This window comes from Photinus pyralis, unplaced genomic scaffold, assembly GCF_008802855.1.
Source record: "Photinus pyralis isolate 1611_PpyrPB1 unplaced genomic scaffold, Ppyr1.3 Ppyr1.4_LG7, whole genome shotgun sequence".
NCBI classification, from domain to species: Eukaryota; Metazoa; Arthropoda; class Insecta; order Coleoptera; family Lampyridae; genus Photinus; species Photinus pyralis.
In genome coordinates, this window is record NW_022170738.1 from 17,495,023 (window position 1) to 17,514,419 (window position 19,397).

Genomic DNA, 19,397 nt, shown 5'->3' on the forward strand with positions numbered 1-19,397 from the left:
GTTAGCAATGAGTGAATGGGAGTGAAATCATACAATTTTCTCTTGTCTTCCAAAGGACTGTAGTTTTCGAGGCTGCTACAATAATTAAAATGTCTACGGAAACAATTAGAAAACTGAACAATGAGATACTGCACCTTGTTTTCCTTATCAGCGACTAAACGACACTGCAAATTAAAGTCATTACCTTTACCTTTTATTTCCCACTCTATAAAAGAAATACGTAGGCCCGGAACTACAATTTCACAATTAATGAAGCGTCCGCTTGGGTTCGTGGAAGTACCGAGGGTTGAATAATGCTGGTATATTTCATCATTGTGTGTGTTCATTAATTCTGATCGAATCCGTGTATCAAAACGGGCGCTTCGTTACAACCATGACCGTTTGATGTAGTTTTAGCCGTGATTTTGCATTAGATCACTTCTGTCTCCAAAATAAATTTCCTCACAAAATTTCAAGTAAGAAAAACTAAAAACTGAAACATTCCGTCAGCACCTTGGCACTCATTGTGGCTCAGAAAACAATTAGGGCGCTTATGAACTGTATTAAAAATCGTAAACGAAGTGTGTAAAGTCGCCTAATTTCGCTTACCAAATAAATCAGGTGTAGCTATCACACTGTGCCTCAAACTCCTTTTTATTAGAAATGGATCTGAGGCTTTCTTCTTCTTCTTAGCGTGTCATTCGTCCATTTATCTTTCTTTGTATAACCAATCACATCAACTCATATTTTTCGATTTTTAGGGTGTCTGCAAAGTTAAAAGTAGTTTGCTGGTTCGTCACAAAAAAAAACTAGATTACAAACAAAATTCATTTGCATTATTTTTAAAAACAAACACAAGTTACAAGAGACTCAAAATTTACTGGTTTCATAAAAGACGTGACAAACTTTTTAAAAACAATTACACCTGAAATCTAAAACGCTAACTTTCTCCAACAATACAGAAGTTAAATAAACAGACAATAAAAAGAAAATGTTTTTTTACTTTGTACACACTTGTACGATTTTCTTGATATGCATTTTTCTATTGTTGAGTTGAGACGCTAGCTTCTTAATTGATGGTTCTGATAATCTTCAGTGCACTTATTTCTAAAAAAACAGACCTTTAATTGTATGGAAAGAACTTGACTGGCGCGTTTAAGTGAATCGCGAAAACTGCGATGAAGTAAACTTCAAAAACTCTGTATTCGAATGAAGACAGAATATCCACGTCCTCGAGAGTGTAACGGACGCTTAAGTACAAAGAAAATCGCCCTTCTTTTCTTCCAACGCTACGTTCTATAAACAAGAGCTATCGCAAACCACTTCCACTTTTGTTTTTCAAGACGCACAATTTTCCTAAACCCCTTATTTGATTGCCTCTATATAAAATCTTAACCAAAAATCGATCTTTGCCAACCATATCTTAAATTCTGGCTAGTCCTTTTTGGAAGACAACTTGGAGATCCTCCATCCACACTTATAGATATTTGATGTAAATTCCGTCAATTTTTGTCTAAAGGAAAGGTTTCATTCAAAATTATTTCTTTTCAATGTCTTATTTTTGTTGCCTGATGATGATCTGCTGTCGAATCATGCTATATTTGGAAAATAAACGAGGAGGTTTAGAGTTCTTTTTAAGATTCTATTGCATTTCAAGTATGCGAGTACGAGAAAGACGCAGCGTGAGCTAAAGTGTTCATCAATCCTGTATCCTGTACTTCGTAATAAAATATTATCACTTATAATTGCACAAGAGGTTTGTATTTTACCGAGTAAATTTGGGTTGTTTAGGTAATGAAAATCTGTTGCCTAGCAATTAGACGAGGAAAACTGTCAACTAATAAAAATGCGACACCGCAGGTGGAGCATTTTTAGGTTGACAGTTTTTCGAGTTCAATTGCTAAAAGGCAACAGATTTGAATTGCAACAACACAAATTTACTCGGTTTAAATACAAATCTCGAGTGTAATTCGGCAGGACAATTTAACGAACAAGAAATTCATATAACTAATCAATTACTGACAGACGTCAAACTAGTCATATGGGAAAGGATAATGCGATAATTGGTTCGAAAATGAATAAGTGAAAAAACCACTAGTGCATTTGTCGCTGGAAAAGTTGCAGGTAACTTTTGCCGCTGTCAAAGTGACAATTTCACTGCGGCTTATGCGATTTTTTATACATGAGTTGAATTGTCTCTGTCATTTTTCCAATGTATGTAGTCGATTATTACCTACACCAGCAAAACACAAACAAAAAGTTTCCTTTTTAAAAAAAATCTACATCACAATTGTGAGCAATTTGGTGTGCTGGGTCTGTTCAGTTTCAATACGAATTTGCAATTTGTAACTTGGGAATGTTTTTATTATTCAGTTCCAGGCCCACTCTGCCTTTTAATTTGTAACAGTCAATATTGAATTTCAAAACGTAAACATTTCTGTGCAAATCGATTCTTGGTTAGTGTGTAAAAATGCCATTTAAAGTTGCAATTTTTGAAATGGCGTAGCATCTTGTAGGTCAAGGAGAAGCCGTCACATTTTTAGTGTCCTTTGTCTCTGGATTGAGCAATTTCGCAAAGAGGAAACTATACTAGATATTTACAAATGCTCTCGCCCCATCCGTTATCCAAATGTCATCCTCTCAAGTGCGCAACTTTTATGGAACAAAGCATTTCTCATTTCCCCAAATTCAGCAAGTAACAAATTTTTATTACCGCCGTCCTATTATGCATTAATTGTGAATAAATTTACGCACTACGCCACTCGCGTTCCCGTAAATTCTTGAAGCTTTCTTATCCGACTACAGAGCCTTTTCATAATTTATTCTTCGAGTAAATAAGGAAGGTACTGAATTTTAAAATAATAATTAAGAACAGCATTTACGAAAATTAATGGAAATTGAAATTGCTTCACTACATAAAAAAGCATCCTAATTTTCCATCTCTCCTCCGGCGTTAATTGGCAAATTCATATTCAAGCGAAACGTTTACAACGCTAACTCATTTCTAATAAGAAAATGGAATTACATTTTATGCACTGTAAGAAATGTTTATCTGCACTTATTATAATTGTAAATTTCATTTACTCATTTTGATTATGTAAATGGTTCGTATCCACGGCAGCCGCCATTCATTTTGATAATCCAATTAAATGTGTGTCTTGAGTTAATGTGCTTTTGTAACAGTCCATTGAAGTAATTCACCAGCTTGATTTATTGTTTATTATTACTTTGACCTTGTTTTATACAGACGCACTTTTTTTATTTGAATAAAGATGTTGTTCAAGTAAACGGTAACCTTTTGTGATAATTGAAATGGCATTTAATATTAACTTGTCATTAACAAATAATAGAACGGCAAATAACTTCATTAACACACTACTTGCTGTACACATAATTATATTGCAAAAATGATTAGTTTGTGAAAGCAAGGAGTTTTTATTGAAAACGTAATTAATCCCTATCACTTAACTAACATGTTTATTTATTTGTGACCAACTATTTTCACTTTTGATTCGTCCTTGATATAAAACATATTGTTTCTATTAGGTGCTAGAAACAGAGAAAATAGCGCGAATACCCCCAAATATGGATTTTTGTAAAAGGCGTTTAGAACAGTATTACCTTCCTGCGTTTCCGCCATTTATCTATATACTGCAATGAGTGCAATGTGTCCAAGATAGAATGTCATCATAGGGATATCGGAAACCATAGAAGATACGAAGATGGTCAAATTATGGAAAAGATGCGCAGTTATTAAAAAAATCAGAAAATTCCGACTATTTCCGAAGATATGCCAGAAAAATCGAAATTTCTCGATTTTGTTTTTATTTTTTTCTGATGTTATTTGAACAGACAGAAAAGAATAATCATTTTCCTTTCGGTAAAATACACCTTCTCATTGCCACGTTTTGAGCTCTACAAGATGCTGTTTGGAGATTTTCAATACATAGTTACGTTTTGGAAAAATCATCATCAACTTTATTTCTTCATATGGCCCGTATGAATAGTATATGCTGTATTGAGTAGCATTTGTTATTACGAATAAAATCGGAATAAAACGATGTACGGCACACAAAAAAAAACAAAAGTTGGAAACTGACGGTTTCAACAGGATGTTGCACCCGCGCACGTGCGAGAATACATATTTTCCATTTTCTAGGAAATTTGCTCGATAGGTATTCTCGCACGAGAGAGTGTTTTATTTTGTTGTAGCTGTTCAAATAACATCAGAAAAAATAAATACGAAATCGGCAAATTTCTGTTTTTCTGCCATATATTCGGAAGTAATCGGAATTTTCTGATTTTTTTAAAGATTGATAATAACTCTTTAATTGCGCGTCTTTTTTCTAATTTGACCATCATCGTATCTTCTACGGCTTCGGATTCCCCATAATAAACTTGCTTATCTTAGACACAGTGTATATAAAACAAAGTCGTGTATATACTCCACTTATAACTGAAGAACGGTTCGACCGATTTTCATTATCTTTGATATGTTTGATTCGTCTCAGACCCGAATAGCAAAATAACGATTAAAATGTAGAAAAAAACACGAAAAAATATAAATACAATTAATAAGTAATAATGATCAATAAGCTTTTGCCACTTAAAAATACACAATACATCAACAGGCTTAAAGTATACACATTGCAATTTTGCAATAAATCTTCAACATGTTCTGAAACGACACAGAAATTTTTAAAGGGTTTAAAATGTGCACAGTGTGATCATGCAACGAACGAGATATCAAATTTAAATAGACATATATTAACTCACTATATTTCAAAACATATTAATGTTGCAACAAATCTTCAAGATATTCTGAAACATTATTATCTTAACACACAAGTCCTCAAAGGATTTAAAATGTGCACAGTCACAATCGGCTCAATGAATCTTTCCAACCGATTCGAATACGGTGAAAGTTAAATTGTCGCGCAGTCACTGCTATAAATAATATTGTTGTGTAAATTACGTCATGTATCTTTGTGGGAGAGCGTTGGGCTACATAGCCGGAGGTCGGGTGTTCGAACCTGGGGCTAAGGTAAGAATTTTTCGTCTGTAGCAGAGAGCAGTTTCGAGCATTCTGCCGAATCCTCCAAAAACTAGCTTTTCCTGCAGTTTTCCCAATTTTGTTGATATATTGAACTAGATATGTACAATCATCGACAAAAGTAATGATCGCCGAATCCTGCAGCGGCTGCAGCATACGCAACCAACACTTGAATATGTTGTGCAACGAACCAACAAATTAAGGTATCTCCTCCTTCATGAAACCGACGGATCCGATGTGGTAGGCGTGTTAATTGCTTATGTTGCAGAGTTTACCCATTAGGCAATCATTACTTTTGTCAATGATCGCACAATAAATCGCTGTACAGCCAGATGCTGCCTACACAATCCTTTTCTCCAAGCGCTTCAGGGTCATATCCTCATCTAAGTCTCGTTCTTCCATGGCTTTCCCGATTCCTTTGTTCCCGGCACATCGTGGTCCTGGTGCTGAAATCTTGATATTCTGGCACTACGTCTGAGGTAATCCATCTCCACTGCTTGTATTCTGCACTTCATTGCTGCGTTGATTATCCAAATCTCACATCCATAGCAGAGTGCCGCTTCTAGCATATTTTGGCCTATTCTTTTTTTGAGTTTCAATAGTTTTCCTAATTCGTAAGGTAAATACTGGAGTAGTATAGAAAAACTTAAGACCTTCTGTAGGGCCACCTTTAAAAAGTATTATGCAGGTCTCTGTAATTGGGCGGTTCAAGTCTGTTGAGGGCCCAGAACAAGAGAGGGATAATAAATAATTAAATAAATAAATACACAAAGAAACGCCGATACGAAGAATCAAAGAAACAAACAAATAAATAAATAAAGTATGTATGTGAAATAATATCAATTTTTAAGTGTAAATCTGGAATAAACACAAAGTATGATCGTTTCGTTTGAATGTGTATTTCGGTGTTTGGTTTTCCTTTTAGAAATATGTCTAAATGCGTAATTTTTGTTTTAATTTCATCGTTTTTGTGGTTTGTTCAGTTGTTCGGTTTCAGTTTTAGTTTCAGGTAGAAGTAATGCACATCTGGTCGTTTGCGGCAATTTAATTAATGCACATGGGTTGTCGCTGACGCATTCTATCGAAGGGGGGGGGCGAATGAAATCTAGTTTTAATGGGCTGTTTGTGTGAAAATTAAAAAAGAAAGGAACTATTTTATGATGTAGGTGGTAACTTTAAATACTGGAGCGTTTCACATTTCGCTACTCTGTTATCTTAGGCAGTCTGCACTATTTGTTGAGTTGAAAAAGTAATTAATGGATATTATAATAAAGTTGTAACGAAGAAGTTAAGTCATACTACTGAAACAGGTTTTAACGTTGTAAAGTTTGCGACAAGTTAACGCGTTTCAACAAGCAGTTGTTGCATAGCGAAGCCTTTCTAAAAGGTGTGTCAGTTACTAAAAGTAAAAGTGTTCTACCGTCCGAAGAGCCACCAATTTTTGTCATTTACTACTACTATTACTTTATTCGCCCAATCGATTATAATCGTGTAATATAAGGCATGTCAACCAATTAAATCCTAACTGTAATACCACCTAGTAGGAATGTAAATACTCCATGTATTCTTCTATTGAGTAAAACGCATTTTGAATTAGTACATTTTTAGATTTATAATTAAAATTACGTTTTGATAAAGCTTTATACTATTGTGGTAATTTATTGAATAATATAGCTCCAATGTAGTACGGATTTGATTTAAAGAGTTCTTTTCTGAGAGAATTTATTAACAAATTGCTTCCAAATCTCGTAGAATAGAATGATTGAAACTTTGAAAATCTTCAATATTCACTTTAACAAATTTTAAAAGTTCATAGATATATATTGAGGGAAATGTCAATAGATTTTTTTTTATAAATGTGGTTCAATTTAATTCAACAGACCTGTTTAAAGCGGAGAAGTTTCATGAAACTGTCCGCTAGTGTTTTTGTGTCTATTCTAAGTGGCGACTGAACAGTGCAAAAATTTCATTGCCAGATTTATTGAATTATTTAAAAAACTGTAAGTAATTAAGATTTTTTTTAAATTGTCTGCCGAACACCTGGTGCGTGGTATGTGTAAAAACAAGTTCTAAATGCCTCTTTTCCTTCCAGCGTTATTGCTTAATTTTTGTTATGTTTGCCAAATAAATTTGTGTTATTGTCCATTCATTATCTGTGTGTGTTTAATCGAACCCATTGTGCGACCCAGAAGCATTGTGGAAAATTTAATTGTATGCAGTGTGATTACTTAGGTTGGAAGCATATATTATACACTATTTAGTTTAGTTTTAGTTTAGTGCCACGGGTAAATATGCGATTTTGTGCATTGATACAGGGGTTACCCAAAAACTTGACCCTGTCTAATACGCAGAATCACTGCTTCGTTTGTGTTCACAGGAATTGATACAAATATTCTACGAAAAAGGAAATATAGCAACGCATGCACAATCGTGAGTAAACTAAGTAGTCACAGCTGAAGACTTGAGCACATCCTTTAATTAAGACGTGAATAAAAACAAATTGATTGCTTTCAACTAAACGCGCCAAATCTGTGGAAAGGAGTGATCGTTTCAAGTAGAATGAGCAGAGCAGCGAGGCGCCCCGTACGATTAAGTTCCGCGTTAACATCTTAATTAACGTGTTTTCAGAAGATGGCAAAACTGTATAAATGGTATTCTGCATGATCTAATTGCTTACTGCCTCTGAATAAAACGATGTCTGTTACTGAAAAATTCGAAATAGAATTTTATATCGTGACTGACAGGTGTTTGAGCATGAATTTGGATTTGATCATTTTGCAAAAACGACTATGAAGCCAAGACGTCAGCCTGTCAGAAACAATGAAGACTTTGAGAAGCGATACGTTTGGTGTATGAGATTACAGTCGGGGTTCAATTTCTCCGCTAAACGCCTGAAAATTTTTTGGGTAAATCTCATCCATTCAGCTGCTGTAAGAAAATATGCTCGGTACCGTGTATAGCTACTAATTAGAAGCAAACGGATAAATAATTTACTCCAGCGGTGTGCTACAAATCAGTTCTTGTGTGGAATTTCAAACCTCTCAAACGTACGCCACAGATACGATCGTTAATGTGATTGATTGTTACTGTATCCGCTCAGATATACGGCATAAATTCTGATTTTTTTTTCGCTTACCACGTAATATTTCCATTGGGATTGAAGTATAAATTCGAACGTTTACCGCTTTTTGTGCGTTGCATAATTCATTCGTGCTTCGTAGAATGCCTTCGATCCAGGCTAGGTAATTAAATTAAATACGGCTACTTGTTGAACTATCCGCAATAATAAACACAGGGTTACGCTCGACTTGTCATAGACACTACGTGGCGTGGTCGATGTGTGTTTAATCTCATCTTGTATTATATTACGCGAGAGGGTTAGTGTGTGCGGAAATGGCATAATACGAAAATTTGTAATCGATGAGGAAGTACTGTTAACGGGATGATTTGCATAATTCTGTAACAGCTACGAAATGTCGTTTTTATGCTTTTATCCATTTTATTTGAGGTGGCGGTCGATGTTTGAACCACATTCCTATTTCAATCGGCAATACGTTATAAATTATCAGACAGCTTACACTATTAAAATTGCAGTAACAAATCATAGTGATATAGACATAAATTTATGAAATAATTAATTATTTAAATAGACATACTATCTGGAAATTCCTGTACATATCTTTTATAAAATAGAAATTCTTTTCGAATATAACGTTATTTTTTTGCTGGGAGAGTACTGTAGTACGGTAGCAAATGTCATTCCTAAGGTATTAATGTTTTCAGTTGCGAATTAACCGTCAAGCAAGATTTAGGGGTAAGTACCTACTCTGAATCTGAACTATGCTCACCGTTACTTTCTACGTCTTTGGCCTGATTCTGAGTTATCAGAGTCATCTAACAAAACTGTACATTTCAACTTGTTGACACTATATTTGCACCCGTATCCCAAATAGCACAAGTATGTACATTGCAAATACATAGTACGTACAGCACTGGATTTGCAGACATACATTTCAAGTACACTTACGGTTCGTGTACGTACATTTCACGTACATGGTACGTTATTTTTGCAATACTTTGTGCATGCTAGGTACGTATTCTGCTGTACGTACATTATATGTATGGTTATGTATAATACGTACGTAATACGTACGGCAACGGACGTACATAGTATGTGAAATGTACGTACATGAACCGTAAGTATACCTACGTACACTGTACGTCCGTAAATCCAGGACTGTACTTAGTATATATTTGCACTGTACGTACTTGCGTTATTTGGAAAGTGTAAAATTAGTAGTTTCAAATTCTAACGATTGCGGTGAAATGGTCACCGGCTGCAACCGAGCGCAATATATCTACAAAATAATGAAAAGGAAATAAGTCAGAATATGTTAAAGATAGCTGTAGGAACATGTAATATCAAAATATGCCAATTTTGATTCTCTATCAAATGCAATAGTAAGAAAATGGTCATTTCATTTGAAAAAACTGAGTGTTTGGTCTTTGAAATTTATTAAATTTGGATCTCCATAGGTGCGGTCGTACGCAACTTAAATTTTTTTAGTACACTAAAAGAAAGCCTTATTCTTACTCTATGCACTGGTAAAAATGGATTGCCATAACATACAACTGTTTTCAAGTATTCAATTTTCAAGGTACCGTCTGCATCCGCCATTTTTTTAAATTAAAAATCAAAATAATTTAAAAACTATAAGTGGTAGACATTGACATATGGATATCAAAAGAACTGAAATTTGACGGGGAATCCAAAAATGCAATAAGAAATAGGGGTTGCCATTTAAAATAACGAAGTTACTAGCTACTTCCGGTATTTCCGGAAGTGACACCATTTTAAAAATATTTTACATCAATTGGGCCTTCAGAGCAACTCCTAATTACAAATTTTAAAATACCTACCTATTTCGTTTTCTCAGAAACGTTTAACTAAAGCTCCCAAATAACACCCTGTATACAGGGTCTCCAAACTCTTCAAAGTCAGCACGATTGCTAACGTCATTATTGTAAGAGATACAAGGTCGATTAAATTGGAGAAATTTTTTACACTGAATACAATAGTGAAAACTCATAAAACAATTGACTGGTTCTTTCTCAAAGTATCGACAAAAACTTACTGTAACGAGTTTTTCAGAAATCCCGACAAACATCGTGGCGCCATGAAAGATTGGTCATCAGAGATAAAGAACGAAGGTGGATGTGACGCAATATGACGTGTTTATTCGAGAAGATTCTAGAATACTCGGGAGCGTTCGAAAGCTTTCGAGAAAGAGAGGCATTTGCTAATCGAATTGCGTTTCAGTCAGATGTAACTCAGTGGTATGTTATAAAAGTGATAAATAATAATTAACTGTTTTAAATTAATCCATTTGAAGACTGTAATAAATTCATTGTTAATTAATTGTAAATAAAATTCCATTGTTTTTGCCCATTGTTTTGCTGTTTTCACCATTGTAATCAGAATAAAAACACATAATCTTCGATCTTATACCTCTTATAATAATTTAAGAAGTTAGCAATAGTGCCAACTTAAATTTGAAGCTCTGTATAGAGAGGTACATTTCTATCCAACTAATACATTAGGTTTAAACTATTAATGAGTATTAAACAAAACTACAAAACAGCAAATCTGCGTCCGAATGTAGCCGTGGTCAGATGTTCGCATCTTTTTGTGGCGCGTCCAAATTTCCGCGTCCTTTTGCCGTGGATTCATTTGCACCTTGCTGTAGGTAGGAACAACTGACTGATTCTAACAACGTTCCTGCTGCTAGAGGCTGAAATAAGTTAATCAGGTTTCCATACATTAGCAAGGTTGTCAGATACAAATACAACAAATAAATTGAGTTTTGCTGCAGGCCATACTGAGTACGTTTCACTAAGAGCAGGACTAAGAGAGACTGATCTGCACTAAACATCTCAGCCAACACACTAACTTAGTTTAATAAACGGCTTTAAAGCGTTTTGAAAGGATCAACTTGGTATTGGTAGTATAGTATACGTTATACGTTGTCTTGTAGATCAATTTCATTCCCTACGTTTAAAATACGATTTTTGTTCGTAGATGTAAGCCATAGAGTTCACGTTCGACGTTAATAATATGTATATAAATAAACGTCCTTTTAGCAATAATTTGATAAATGTATTATAATACCACTTTGATTTACCATGCTGGAATATTGGTATATTTATTTCCTCCAAAATAATAATATATATTCTACGTATCAAAATTACGTATTATATATGACATAATCTAACGAAACTGGTATAAGAAACGTTGAAGATAAATAGATAAATCAAAGTTTTTTAGTGTTAACCTGACAAACGTATATAATACGTTTTTCATTTACCATATACCGACTGGAATATTATGATTGGTATAAAGAATATGTATTTTGTACGATCGCATTCTTTCGTATTATATCCGCCCGTTTTATGCGTAAATTTCTATAGACATAAAACTGTTCATTTTGCAAGTTTATTTCTTGATCCAAAAACGTTGCGGTATTTGGTAAGTTGACAATAGAAATTATATTTTCTGATATTCGTTTTCATTTGGACGTGACAAAACAGCACTATTCTGGACAGGAACCTGCATCGTCCTCGCAAAGTTGCTGCAGCTACTTTCAATAGATCGTAGCTGAAACTTGTCTTTTTTTGATCCTGCAGAGGGACGTTTCTCCGACACCAACCTCTTTTTCTGGTCTATTTTTTATTTTCATTAAGAGACTTTTCACAACTGCTTGTCCAATATTTTCGTGGATGCACACTTTTGTTTCGCATGACCTTCACTAATACATATTTCGTTCAAGTAATATATGATTCGATCTTTCTGGAGGTATCATCACGTTCAATTAGAACGCTTTCGCGAATGGGTTGTCCCCCGCTAAGTCGCGAAGGGGTAACAAGTCCACAACATCGATATTTTTGAATTATACGATACACACGATAGATCTTGCAACTCATTACCGTTAGGTACGTAATAAACTTAAGAACTAGTGAGCTTAAGTGGCAGTGTACGTTTTCGGTGAAATGCGGAACATCTTGGAGTTTCCCGATTCTGATACAGTGAATTCACTCATCTGATTTAGTGATACTTTATTTCTTAGGACTCCATAGGTTTCCCTTCTCTGTGTTGTGGTGTTGGTTACCCATCATTATCCTGTAATAACCACTATTCGAAAATATTTAAAGAAATGCGAGATTAGAAAAACAACGGAAAAAAACCGAAGACATAAAGAAAGAAAGATGGGGAAGCAATGTCCAAAATTATGACAGGTTTGCTAAAAAATGTTGGTTTGAGGATATATCCGAACACGCTGTGTAAAATTAGATGAAGATTATTTCTTACACTATTATGCGATATGAAAGGTGGGATGGCCGATGGGATATTTCCATATTTGCTCCCATATGCGGTTGGATATAGGGTTCTGACTTTTCATGAGCAAACACAATGATTAGTATCATCAAAGTCGATTAACTCGCAATGTCGCCGTCACCGCAACAGTTTTCGACCATTTACGCTCATAATTAATTATCAAAGTGGGGTCTTTGCACATTCAAAAATGGTATATCCATGAATATTAAATTAAAAGTGTAGGTTACACATTCTCGATTTTGACTTTTTCTCCCACTTGGAAGAACAGTTATAGAACAGCTAGTGGAATCGGCGTTAAATAAAGTGTAGGTAAGGTTAATATACTCGAATAACTTCCTATATATGCGAATTGTGGTTAATGAATGATGACACAAATTATAGCTTCCCTTTTATTAATAATTCTAAACATTTAATTATTTGGATTTTAGTACTCCAAGACGAGTACTAACTTATGTGGCAGGATTAACTTTGGGAAGGAAGGGACCAACTTCTTCATTAGGCAGATAATGATATAATCAACAAGTTAAAAAGTAATCGTAAACGATTTACATAAAGCGCATTTCCACTTGCATTCATTTCTCATTTGTAAGATGCAACTTCTGTTAAAATCGTAAAAATCCGCCCACAAATATGAAAGATAGCGTTGCACATGGGCAATCCATTGTTGACGTGCTACTTCAATTTCAGTTTATGAGAAGAATTTCATTTCAATGCTTTTCTAAATAAGAAAGTTGGAACTGCGCATGCGCAAACCTAAATTTTAAAACTAATGTTAGATTTTCCTTTGTTCCAAGCGCCTAAGTATCAAATTTCACTTAAATAGTTCCATAGATAAAAAAGTTGGCACGGCGCATGCGCAAAATAAAATTTTGAAACTGGCGCTAGATTTTCCTTTATTCCAAGTGCCTATGTATCACATTTCATTTAAATTCTTCCATAAATAAAAAAGTTGGCACTGCGCATGCGCAAAACCAAATTTTGAAATTGGCGTTTGATTTTCCTTTATCCCAAGTGCCTATGTATCAAATTTCGTTTAAATTCTTCCATAAATAAAAAAGTTGGCACTGCGCATGCGCAAAACCAAATTTTGAAATTGGCGTTTGATTTTCCTTTATCCCAAGTGCCTATGTATCAAATTTCGTTTAAATTCTTCCATAAATAAAAAAGTTGGCACTGCGCATGCGCAAAACCAAATTTTGAAATTGGCGTTTGATTTTCCTTTATCCCAAGTGCCTATGTATCAAATTTCGTTTAAATTCTTCCATAAATAAAAAAGTTGGCACTGCGCATGCGCAAAACCAAATTTTGAAATTGGCGTTTGATTTTCCTTTATCCCAAGTGCCTATGTATCAAATTCGTTTAAATTCTTCCATAAATAAAAAAGTTGGCACTGCGCATGCGCAAAACCAAATTTTGAAATTGGCGTTTGATTTTCCTTTATCCCAAGTGCCTATGTATCAAATTTCGTTTAAATTCTTCCATAAATAAAAAAGTTGGCACTGCGCATGCGCAAAACCAAATTTTGAAATTGGCGTTTGATTTTCCTTTATTCCAAGTGCCTATGTATCAAATTTCATTCAAATACTTGTATAAGTAAAAAAGTTTGCAATTCGGCTTATAAATGGTCGAGATGCGAAAAGGGCACTGTGAATTTTGAATCGATTCGATTCAACTTTTGGCATTGCGTATTATATGGTTAAAGCTATGCCCATATTGAATTTCATGCAATTCAGTTCATAACTAACGGAGATGTAAAAGCGATTGAACATTTCTAAACAAAGTTATCGTTCACACGGACAGATAGATGGACAGACAGACAAAGGAACAGACGGAGAGACCAACCGGCAGGCGACAGTTTGCAATGCAAAATTATAAACAATCTCTAGGATCGTTAATAAACGGCAAAAGTGTAAATTTGTATGATGGGAGCGAGCGAAAGGGATCCTTCCATTCTTGTTGCAAATTGCACTGGTCACATTAAAAATTTGGCAAATACCTCCCATATGATTGAAGTTTAAACTAAACTTGCCTCTTTAAAGCGTAATCACATTTGATTTTACAGCCGGTAAAACAAATAGGAGTAAGATAATCGAAACGCTATCAAAATGGCGGTCTTTTCCCAACCATATATTACTTCTCTATAATATAAGTTCCCAACTGTATTTAGTATGATGTGCTGCCACCAAGGTCCTCACTGTTATTTGAAAATATTAAAAGTCCCTAGGTTACTATGAAATATAAATTTTAATGCTATTGGGACCAACTGCATCAACCGTTGAATCGTTTTTAAATAGAACACCCTGTATAAAATAGTGCACATTATGCAAACTCATACCTATTTGGGAGAACAAAGCCAGTTCCTTTATAATGAGGCCTTGACCCCGCTCATTGACACCACTCCATACCAAATTTAGCACCCTCCACGGTTATCCACATTTTTTTGCCGTTTAAAATCCACATCGGTCTCCCTTCTTCTCCGCATTGGTCTTGACCCGTTCCCGGTCCGACCCGGCGCCCGGTTCGTACACAGTACGCCTAAAGGCGAAAAACACCCCATGAATCATGCGATGACGGGAAACGAAAATCTAAGCCCTACCTACCGCGATTAGGGCTCCTCGATCAGCCGCGCGAGGGTACTCTTCTTCTGCTCGGACTCGCGGCGAGCACTTCGGCGTTGCTAAATCAAGTTTGAGATGTAAAATTTTTGGAATACATGCATTTCTTTTTTCTCTGTACTTTCAACATTTGAAAACGATTAGCCGTAAAAACGATCGCGGCGTAAATCTTTTAGGGAATTTTGCGTGCCAAAAGTCCGTATATCATGTCTATTTGGATATAGCTTTACTTAAAAGGTCCCATTTTGTCTTCCGCTTCTGCTTCGTTATAACACTCCCTTCACTAAATTCATGCGTGATTTTTAAAGTAAATTTCAGAGTATTCTAAATCTTTCCAAAGTTTTTGTTAAGAAGATCTTCTTCTAGTAAATAGCCAAAGGTTTCCCATTTTGGGTTTCAATATGAACGTCTGGGATCACTTTGAGGTTTTCTAGGTGTCATTTTTTGCTTCCCACAATAAATGTATGCAAGAGATAAACGGTAACAAACCCGCCGGCGATTGCTTACCAGTTGCGACATTTAAATTAAATTGACTTTGGTCCTTGACAACTCGCCGAGCTTCCCTATGACGATACGCTTTAAAACAGCCGCTCCAATTTTTTTGGTAATTGACGTTCACAATTAACGACTTTGGAAAATGTTATAATGTTAGACGACGATTTTTTTAATTATCCTTATTCCTTGTTGCATAATTGCACTGGTCACAATTTAAAATTTGGCAAAATTACCTCCATATGTTTGACGTTTTAAACTAACTTGCTTCTTTAAAGCGTAATCACATATTTGATTACAGCCGTAAACAATATGGGTACTTTTGGTCATGTAAATAAAGAAACGCTATCAAAATGGCGTCTTTCCCAACCATATATATACTTCTCTTGTATAATATGTTCCCAACTGTATTTAGTATGAATGTGCTGCGCACCAGAGTCTCACTTGTTAATTTGAAATATTAAAGTCCCTAGGTACTATGAAAATATAAATTTTAATGCCTATTAAGGTTTTTATCCAAGTTACCTGTTTAAAAGGATGTTTTTGCCATCCTCAAAGAGCACCTTACAATCATAATTCAGAAAACCAGTGCCATCTAAATCGAGATTCAAAGGTGTAATTAAAATAAAGAGCAAGTTTCTAAACCATATCATCGTTGGGTCTTGTGTGATTGTTCATCAGTTATAGAAAGCTCGAATTGAACCGCGATATTTTGGATTATTAAGTGTTAAGTAATAAGATTCTTTAATTAATTATATAATCGATCGTGTGGTATATGTATTCAAGCCCTGAGTGCCTATTTTTATTTCAGCTAAATGTTTCCTGTGTGTTTAATTGTTGCCCATTTACGACCTGGATAAGAATTTTTTAGAGACCTTTTCCCATTGTGCATCCAATATCAATGTGGATCTTGTTAATTATGATATTATTAAAAGTCACTTTTTCTAGTGAATAAGGGGATATGTTACTTTTTGTACTCCGCCTTGGAGTCTACCCAGTTCCCCATCAAACTTCCCCTAATTTTGTATCTTTTGGTAAGTTCTCCAGTACCCATCAAAGTTGGGCATCAAAAAGTTAACTTTCCTCAATTTTATCATATCAAGTTACTCCAATTTCCCTGTTAAGTTTCCACCAAAGTTCTCGCATGTTCCTCTCATTCTGTGTTAGTCTTCTTAAATTCCTTTTAAGTCTTCCTTCAGGCAACTTCATCTCCCAACTCATCTCAAATTTCCTTCACCATAAAACTGGTCCCAAGATCTTACCTTGTCACGTTGCTCTCAATTCCAAAATCCCTTCAATGCGCCTCGTCATTTGTACCAATTCAATTCGTCTCAAGGTTTCCATCATGTGGTACGCAAGTTCATTGTTGCTGATCCGTTCCGTCATATTCTCCTAAACTTCCTTTGACTTTTCTGTAATTTTCTCTAAAACCTCTCCAATTTCCTCATAGTTTCTTTAAAGAATGTATCACATTCCTATCATTTGCAATTCTCTCAGGTTTTGTTGAATAACAAAGAGGGCACATGTCTTGGGGGTACATTATAACTAAAGGGGGACCATCGCGTGGAGACCTCGTTTGGCTACATTTTTGAATTACCTTATAAAAGGCTTTGTATGCCAATTTGCCGTTATGTGAGAAGCACGTTACTTTCCACATCTTCGTCGAGAAGGTAGTTCCTTGTTTATGGAAAAGCGGACAGATAACGAGGGAACTAAGGAAGTTTGCTACGGCTACACGGAACTTGGTACTGAGAGGCTAAACGGATGTTTCTGTAGTAAAAGTTTTATAACCACCCCAACCGAGTACAACAATTTCTAATGGAATATCTGGAGAGAGGGTGTCAGTGAGTGATTAATAATTAAAATACTTGAAGTTAAAATAGAACGGCAGGACAAGCAAAACAAACTAATTTAAGCTTTCATCTAATTTCTTTTGATATCTTTACACCATGCGTCAAAGTTTTAGTGATAATAAAAAATCTGGCTTTAGGTTTTTAGTTCAATTATCCGTGCTAATGAAAAAATTCCTGTTTCATTAACTAGCACGGCCAATGACAGCGACTATGGCCATTTTGAAAATTTTTAGCGTCGAAATTGGGAAATATTATGTTCATAATAAAAGGAAAATTTGAATGGAAATTTTAGGTTACACCTTTAAATCAAACTCCAACATTAATCGTGATAAGAAGTCGCTACATTTTAAAAGTGTACATAGGAAAAGACGAGATTTTCTAGGAGAAAGCAAATGTGAAAGTTACTCTCAAACTTCTTTCACCCTTTCCTGGTACATTAAAAACAGTGAGCTTTGCCTAAGTACTGTGCCACCATTACATTCACTAATTCGGAGCCATGTAGGTAAAGAATACAAATACTCAGCTAAAATACTAAATGGAATTGATTTCAGTATCTTGTGGAATATGAACGCACAAAAACTTGGAATCAGAGCACAAAAAGAACCCATTCAACGACTTCAGGCCCTCGAGTTGTAAGTTAATTTAAAGATGTGTCTTTTTAGTTGTAGTCGAGGGGAACTGAAACGTGGAAGTTGTTCAACAATTGAGGCACAAACGAACGAATACTATATTTGATTTCTAACCGACCACGGCAATTTTACTCGTATGGAACGTTAACTTACTGACTTTAAGCATAGGAGGGCAAAACACACTTTACACTTTAACACAAACAGAAACTCAGTAACTCAACTATATACCACCAAATCGCGAAACTCACAGAGAGAGAGAGAGAGAGAGTCGGATTTATCCAAGTTGCGAAACCGTGCAGCTTGAGCACGTCTTTGCAGTCAACAATTTAGGTGATATCTACACGAACTTCTGATGGCGATCACAGTAGCTACTTTATTTCGAGTGCCAAAAACGTCCAGCTTAGGTAGAATATTGACCTATTTCTTAGTTTGCACCACGAACACCTTCTTGCACTAAGGTGCAGCAGTGCCATTTTTACTACTTTCGTAAAGTATATTAAGGCGAATCAAGTCCAACCGATGATGAAGGGTTAATAGAATTTAATTTGATAAGTGAAAGAGTTCGGCAGACCCTCAATAATAAAATTTCCATCCCATAAACCAACGTCCACTTGCAGATTACTATTTGGTCATTGGGAATCCAATCGTAAATTGAGTTTTATATTTGCTTAAAGCTGAAATCCAATTTCTCAAATGAAACTGTTTACGTACCTCGCCCTTTGCCCTACCGCTCCTCGAGCGAAGTGCCCAGTTTGTTATTATTGACTACAAACTCAATTTTTAATCGATTAATTAATTCCGGGTCTGTATGAATGACTAGGATTTGGTTATCGCCCGTGACCTTTTAAATAATGCTAATTCGAACCTGACATTTAAGGTACGGAAACACATTAATCTAGGTCCCCAAAAAAACGTAATTGGCCTTTTTTAGATAACAGTTGGTCCAAGATAGAAATGCCGCCATTCAATCCATCATGATTAAAAAGAGCTTGTCAAGCGTACCAAAGTTTTTTTTTTTCCACCCCCCCCACTATTGGGGAAAGGCTTTTAATAGTTGTAAAAATAAGCAAGCGATTAGGCAGAATTATTTTATTGCAAGCTTGACGCGACGGTCATTGTCCTTAGTCCTTTTTAGCGCATTTCCACAAAATAAAAAAAAATGCGCTATTGTGGCACTTTGTCCGTCCGTCCGTCCGTCCGTCCACCGCCTACTTGCGACGCTACTAGTTTTTTTTATCTTTAGAGCTAAGTTCTACTTTTTTCGCTGATTGTGCGTTATGGTGTCGAGTCTCTGTACCAAGGAAAGGAATTTTTTCTGTAGCCGCTTACGGAAAAAGGAGGTTATTGTAAAAAAAAACAAAAACCGTTTTTTTACATGTTCAT